Source organism: Oryzias melastigma, linkage group LG8, assembly GCF_002922805.2.
Source record: "Oryzias melastigma strain HK-1 linkage group LG8, ASM292280v2, whole genome shotgun sequence".
NCBI classification, from domain to species: Eukaryota; Metazoa; Chordata; class Actinopteri; order Beloniformes; family Adrianichthyidae; genus Oryzias; species Oryzias melastigma.
Genome location: NC_050519.1, coordinates 18,301,468 through 18,309,817, shown reverse-complemented (window position 1 = coordinate 18,309,817; position 8,350 = coordinate 18,301,468).

The following is an 8,350-nucleotide window of genomic DNA, read 5'->3' as shown; positions in this document are numbered from 1 at the left end:
TTTTTCCTCCATCAGCAGGTGGATTAAAAAAATGAACTTTCCTTTTTTTGTTCAATCTAAAATTATTGGGGTGGGCGGAGCTAACTTAAGTCAATATGACTAACTCATTTCAAGCTTAATTTTAGTTATTTCAGAACACTTTGAGTAACATCAGAGAATTTTGGTTCGGATATCAATGACCTGTGTTTGGATACAAATACCTTAAAAGTATTATACTACTCTTAAGTAAAAGTTCTGATTTGAAATCAGAATTTCTATCTTTTTCAACAAGCGCTATAAAACAAGAAGTAAAAGAATTTAAAATTAGAATGGTTACATTATCTCCCATTGTAGCATCATATAGAATTTCCTGTTAATATTTAGAAACAGTTCCAGATTTGGCTACAATTTTCCTCTTCCTCCACATTTGTCAGATCCTAATAGAGATGTTGTTCCTCCATCTCTCCGTCTCACTTCTAAAACCCTGGAGCTTCCTCCTCCTGCTCTGGTGCAAAATATTTTTCCACTCCTCCAGGTGTCTGCAGCTGTTCTTCCCCTCTTTTCTGTCCTCACCTGTCAATATGTGTCTCATCTTCTCCCCCAGCCCCTCTCTCCATCTGTCGCTGCTGCTTTTCCACCTGCCTCCTTTCTTCTTGTCTCATCGCCTGCCTGCTTCTCCTCTTCTTTCAGGGTTAAACCTCCATCTTCCTCACTGACTTCTCTGTTTGTGGCTTTGCAGCTTTTTCTGTTTACCAGTTTTCCTTTTCCGTCCAGAGGTGAACTGTTGTAGTATCAGTATGCAGAGTCATGGCGCTGTGGCTCTGCCGTCATTGATTGAACCAGCAGCTAAATTTAGACTCCGTTGAAGCTCAGCATCTTTTCTCAGCTGAAAGACGGATGGGTGTGCAGAGGGAAAGAAGACGAGCTAGGACCTGTAAGAGCAGAGTAAACACTGATCTGTTTATCCACACTAACAGAGTCACTTCCTTCAGTGCTGCAGGGAGTCCAATAAAATCCTGTTTGAGCTCAGGAGTCAAAAACGTGGCCTGACCTTTTTATCAATTCATAACAGAGGAAGGAATCCACACACACACAAATCTCCAGGAACTCTCTTCCTGGCAGCACAACAGACGATCACTTTTCAGTAAGCAGCACAAATTCTGAGCCAAGCGAGCGTTTCAGCAGGAAGAACGACTTCATACAGATCCAGACAAATGTGCAGAAGAACGGGAACCTGAACAGCCTGTTCATTTCACCCAGACAGCATACAGGAACAAACAGGCCTTTGTGATCCAGAGGATTTCACGCAGATTAGATTCAAGTCAAGACTGCGCTTCTGGACCAACATCAAAAAGGCCTGCTGAGCCTCAAGACACATGTATGCCTTCCAGACAGTAGTTTGTCTAGATAGGATTCAGATTAAAGCTCTATTATTGTCTGAGTAGCTTTGTGTTCTTTTTTTATTGCTTGTGTTTCTGAGCATTTTTAGGTTTAAACCAAATAAAGTTTGGCTTTAGAGTGTTCAAACTTTACTAAACTGCTGTGCATCACTTTAGTACTTCATTCCCTGTTAGTTAGCTGCAGTTACACACATGGACACAATTGTTGGTATTCTTTGGTTAATGAAAGAAAACTCTCAATGGATCAAAGAAACATACTTGAATCTGACATAAGTAATAATAATTTAAACATGCATGAAATGCTTCAACACAATAAAACCATGAAAAAGACCTGAACGATGTCACCTTTAACTAAAAGTTCCACTCCAACTATATATTTTTTTCCAGCGTTAAATTCTTCCTATTGATTTTTTAGTAATGATTGTGCTGTTTTTAGCCAAAACCAAAAACCCTTTGTGTTTTTTAAGACATATTTTATGCCCGGCGGCATTAGCTAATTAGAAATACAATTCTGGATTATGAGTGGGACTGTTGACACAGTGCAACCCGCCCCACTCCCCGTCGCTGGGAGCTCTGTTTGCGCTCATGTGGGATCTTATAGCCTCAAGCTAACATTAGCTGAGCAAAAATAACATTATTATATCAATCCAGTTGTACAGTTTTGAGTCAGAATTGCAATTTGTTACAGCAGGGGTGCTGAACGCTCATCATGTCGTGCACAGCTGTCAGCGGGTCAGAGTGTGTGCAGGGGGAGAGGATACTTTGGCACATTCAGTTCAGTAGCTGTGTCATTATCCGAGTATTTTCAAGCATCCAGTTTTCTGAATTAAAAAATAAACAGAAACAAATTTTCAATGAATTACTTTATATAGGTCCTGTCCTATAAGAAAAATACTTCAAGATGTTTAAAACACAAAAAAGACCGTTTTTGTTGGAGTGGGTCTTTATCACACTCCACAGAAAATCATTTCTGTGAAGCTACGTTTCAATGTAAGTTCTATGTAAACAAACTTAGGCGGGCGCCTTAGACTTCCATATTCAAAATTCTTGTGTCCACGCGTAGCTACGCAAGTATTTATGACCGTTTTGAGCTTTACATTGAATGCATTGAAAATTAAATCTGGCTGAACTTTGATCAACCAAGGACTCAGATTTTGGAGTAAATTAAATCCCTTTCAATTCACAGAAGTGCCAACCATAAAATTGATCAAGGTGGAGAAATTAAGAATTGAAATTTCTCCCTGACTGGAATAACAATAATACAAATATAAACAATATATAATTATATATTATATAATATAACATATAATATCAATAATATTATAAAGTCTTTCATATATTGGAATTGAGCTGGTAAAGAAAAACCCTGGAGGAAGATTTCAACTGTATGTGGCAGATATGCACTAAAAAGAAGGAGAAACTCTTCTGGATTGTCTATTGTGAACACCATAATCTGAACGCACGTTCAAGAATGCGATTAGTGCATTCTTGAACGTGCGTCGAATGCCTGGTGTAGCTCAACTGTCACTGAGACTCCTGTACCTGTTGACAGGTAACTTGACCCGGTCCTCATGAGGACAGAGCTCCAGTTCTTAACCGAAGGGTAACACGTGTGTCATAGTCTCAATAAGACGAATATTACTCCAAAACACACGGGATATCAGAAAACGTTCACACTTGCATAGTTTAAAAAACACTTTACTGGATTCACTCTAGTATTATGTTGCTGGAACTTTCAAACAGTTTGGGTTCAGAGAGTCTGTGTCCTTGTTTATACAGACACCAGGTGACCTCTCATCTGCTTGGTTTGGAACTATTCCATTGTGTCTGGTCAGTACTTACAGTATTACAGTATGCTTCCTTACCTTGAGTGAATATCTTTTTTTCCTAACACAAGAGTGGTTTTATTTAACAAATAAAAGCCTCCATGTTCTTATTAAAAAATAAGGCATGAACAGGAAAAGACCCAGAAAAAAGAAAACTGAACAGAAATACGGCTTCCTGGTAAGCACTTATCTCAGGCTATATACACTGGTGGTTTTCTCTTCTTGTCTTGGTAATTCGATCATGTCTCATCTTGTGCTGTGTTTGGTAGATCATCATTTGTGTTTTCACTGAGACTCTGGTCTTGAGATCTTGGTTAACCACAACAAAGATGTTGTTTTTCAGTCAAGCGCATCATCATTATCAATATTCACTGCTCCAGGCGTCTGGCTGAATGACATGCATTTATAAAAACACATTATAAAAACCTGGATGCAGTGACCAGGGAGAGGGAGGGCTGGGCATCTTTGCTTAGAGAAGGGAGGGATGGATGATATTTCAACACCATACTCGACCAAATTGAGAGATTTGGAGTCACTCTAGACCCTGAATTGTGAAAAAAATCTGCACCTAATGAAGGAGTGAATGTTTTTACTGTAAAATTCTCAATTAAGCTATTTTTGCTTGACTGAATACAACAGACTTCCTGGAACTGCTCTTCATTTTAGAGCATCCTTGTCCTCTTCAAATTAGAATAAAATAAAAACAAGAACAAATAACAACAATTCTCAGATAGTCTCATATGGATTTACGCTTTCACCTATTGATCCACATGTTTCAGTTTGACTTGAAATAGAAATTCTTGGTGCGACTTTTATTTTCAGCTAAAAGATTATTTTACCCAACAGAAACTGTAAGCTCTTACTGACCCACTCTTGCATTCTTTGTGTTTTTCTCTAAATGGCTTAAAAATTTATGAAGATGTTTCTTTTCTCATCAAAGTATCTTTAATAAGACAGAAAAAAAGACGTTAAAATATCAGAGGAAAGAACACTTCTTGTTAAAAAAATATATTTGTATTTCCAGGCAAAAAAATTCAGTTTGAAAAAAATAATCAGAGTTGTTTCTGAAAAAGGAAGCTTTTAAAAAACAGTTTTTCAACATTTTTTTTCTGTTTCTATGTGTGTCAAGGTTTGACTTCGTCTGACTGAATAATTATAGTCCGTATGTGGATTTCTATCAAAGAAACCTGGTCTGCTCTGTTATGCGTGTAAAAAAAATACTGCATAAACGTGCTATTGATCAACATTCAAACACAAACTAAAACATAAAAAGAAATAAAATTGAAATAACTTCAGTTGTACTCAATTATGAATGACTTTTTAAAAATAAAAATATAAAAAGAACATTGTGGAGTTTGAAGATTATTAATCACACAATTATTACGCTTTAAATACAGCAATAGATCATAGCTGGAAGGAAGATATGTTTATTTATTGCTAAATTTAATGAAGATTTTAACAAATCTGTTGATTTCCTTTTCTCACATAGAAGTATGAATTTATTCAGAAAACCCACCTGTTGGAGACACTAAAAACACGTTTTGGTTTTATTTTTTAAACGTGAAAAAAAAAAAGTGGACCACATTTCTGATGTTCTTCTGTTACCCTTCTGATGTTTGGCTTTTTTTTTAACTTTTGCAAAATTTTTATTGATATTATTTAATTTGGAAATTGTTTTCTTGGTATAATGTCAGCCATTGCCTATAAATGATACGTTATTGCGGATAAAAGCTGAAACCTTTTTTTCTTGGTCTGTACTTTAAAATAAAATGTAGAAACTAGAGGGGGAAATGAGCAAATCTAATCCCAGAGGAACAAATTCACACTCAGGGGTGTTGAAACACTGGAAATGTCTCAGATTATGTGTTTTAAAATTCATCCTGGATTTGGATTTATGAGGAAAGATACAGGAACCCTTTGGGATTCCAGCCAGCAACCTCTCCTCCTGCCTTGCAGCAGCAGCAGCAGCAGCAGCTCCACAGCTAACAAGACAACAGTTTCACTTAACCAATTCCCGCCAGGCTCCTCTATGGCAACAGTGGGGTCTGTGCAGAATGACAGAAGGCTCTGCCAAAAATAAAGCGCTGCTGAATTGAGCAGAGAGGCTCTCTTTGAGGCTCTGCAGCTTCGTGTTTGTGCCTTTGGCAGCGCAAAGACACAATCTGAACCAACACAAAACCCACAATGTGGGATTAAAATGTGAGGGATGATTTAGGATTTGCTGTTTTTGTGTTATGCATTCCACAATTACCACACACATTTTGGCGCGTGACATTTATGTATTTGCTCATAAGTTGTAATACATGCGTTTGGATGAATTCATCCACAAGCATGAACAGCCAGAGGCAACCCCCCTCCCCCCCCACACTCCTCCCCTTCCTCCTCCATCCTTCCCTTTTTTCCCTTCCTCCCCTCCGCCTCTGGATTGTGCGTCAGGAGCGCATCCAGGACGGCACCGGGGGTCTGATGGAGCCGCGCTGAGCAGGATCCAGGTCCGTCCGGTCCACCACAGACCACCTCGAGGATCCAGCAGGACGGATCTCTGAGCCGCCGCTGATCGCCGCGCGCGAGGAGGAGGAAGAGGAGGAGGAAGAGGAAGAGGAGGCAGGAGGTAACGGAGCCGTCCATAACCTGTTGTTACATCTGTTTACTCAAATCCTAGAACCACGATCAGAGGATGCGCACTTGATAGTCGTTTTAGGAGAAGTTCACATAATCTGTGAATCATCCAGATTCTGTTTTTTATATTTCTATTTATAAAAATTCTTTATGACGCAAAAGAAAAGCGCTCGAGTTGATTTATTTCACACTTTAGGATCAAATGTTTCCTTTTTTTAAGTCGATCTGAGATGAGATGTTTCCCGGGAATTGAGTCCACAAAAGCAGCTGCATCAGTCTGCAATTCAATTACAAAGAGAGGCTGGAGCCTCTCAGGTCCAGCAGGAGGAGAGCGCCGCCACAAGTCTGCGCACGGGAACTCCGCACGGCCGGGATTCTAACCCGCAGCACAATACACTCCCATTTGATTGAAACTGATACATAAAGAAATACTAAAAATTAATTAAAACATATCTAACTTTTGCCCATCCTGTTGTGCGCATTATATAGACCTCCATGTTCATGCAATAAAAGCATCAGCTGTTTGTGAAAACATGCAGAGTCATGTTCTGCTCTGACTGTTTACACATATGTAATAATTAATTTAAAGAAATCATACATAATTATTTTATCTTTTTAAATAAAAAAACTATAAATTTTTCTTTATTCTTTCCATGAGAGCTTTTAAAATAAATTAGCTCAGTTAAAAATCTTTATTTGAATTAAGAAAAACTAAATGATGACAAAATATCAGCTTTTCTTAACTCATAAAATGAATGAAGTGTTTGCAGTTAAAGAGAATATTGATTCAATCATTTTGTGTAGTAGCCTATATGATCTGTCTTTGTGGATTAAAAGTGTTCCAGTTCACGGTCAGGTCTGGATTCAGGTCAGGTGGAAAGCGCGTCTCTTTATTTCCAATCTGATGGTTTAAACCTGTCCTCCACACTTGTCCTGCTGCTGCAGAACATCACCATGGAGCTGTTGTTCTGAGCTCAGTGAGAGGAAGGGCCTCATTGGTGCAGAGGTCCTGACCCCTTTTAGAGGAAAACATCCCAAAACGACGTTTGGTCCTCAAAGACTTTCGGGTCTGAGGATTCATGGAGTCAGACATTTCTCCTGGAGAGTTAGCTCCAATTTCATTTTCACCCAGACCTGCTTTGGTAAATGACTGTATTTTTTTGTAGAGACTTCTAGGATTTCAGTTCCTGCTGCTTCATTTTTTCCATCTGCCTTTAGATCATTTGAGCTGCTTCCTCTCTGGATCTTTTCACAGTAAAAGTCCCAAAGTGAGTTAAGGAGACATCAGTCTGGTGTTTTCATTTCACAATGTTGTCTTCTCACAGAGCTTATAGTTTGAGTAGATCTACAGGACACTACAACCTTCTACAACACATTTGCATTTATGTCAATGTTAAAAATATAAATACATATATTTTTAAATAAATAGAACGTAATCATTACACATATTTCAGTTTATAACTTTGATAGAGGTTCATTTCAGTTCCTTTCAAAATAAAAGACATCTTGAACCACTTAGGATCATCTCAATGCAGCAAATGCAGGGGCGAAGTCAGCAGTGATTTAAAATAACAATTTAAAAACTTTAAAGCTATGGAGTTTATTTTTTCATTGTTGGTGGAGCTCAATCCAAAATGTGTGAATTTTAAAAAATATATAAAATTACATATGTATGTTTTAAATACAAAACTCTTTAAATTTTGTTCGATAAAAGACAATCCAGCTTATAAACCAGTGCACCTCATATTGATTTTCAGTTTTGAAATGTTTGTCAAAACGTTCAGCTTTACGCTGCTGCACCACTTGATGGACTCAGAACATAATCAGGAGCCTTGTGAAACTGGGCTTCAACTGTTTGATAATTAGTTGAATAGAGTTGGACGCATTTGACAATTTTGCTGCTCTTGATGCTCCGTATAGTCAGAAAAATATGTAGCTTTTTAAAAAAAGATTTTTTTTAAGGAGTGTACCACATGGAGGGGTCAAAGAGCCACATGTGAGCCTCAGGTTGGAGAGTCTTGAGGACATCCTAGGAGAGCTTGTTAGTCTTGAGTGCACAGATGTGTCTCCCAAAAACTGAGATTTGAGAAAAACATTCTGTCAGTTTGTTACCAGAATAAGAGACCTGGGCGCCAGAAATCCTGTGGATTAACAAAGCTTTATTTTACTCTGAAAAGATCATTTTGTACTTTTAAGCTACATTTCTGTTTTTTTGCTTTTGTTTTGGTGTTTTGTGCTTCTCTGCTGGGAGAAACGCCTCGTAAAAATGACACAGTGATCATTTCATTGTCAGTAGGCAAACGTACAAAATCAGCAGGAGCTCAAATGACTTTTTTCCTCTCTTGCGTGGGTTTTGCTTCGGGCATTTTTCAAATGAAATAAAATGAAATCAGGGTGTGATATAAAAGCTTTTTAAACAGACACTTTAAGCCGTGGATCCTCAGAGTAGAAATACCCTTTGGGACAGTTTGATAAATGACTTGACTCACTGATTTCTCCTCTCGTCTGCTGTTTTTTTTTTTTTTT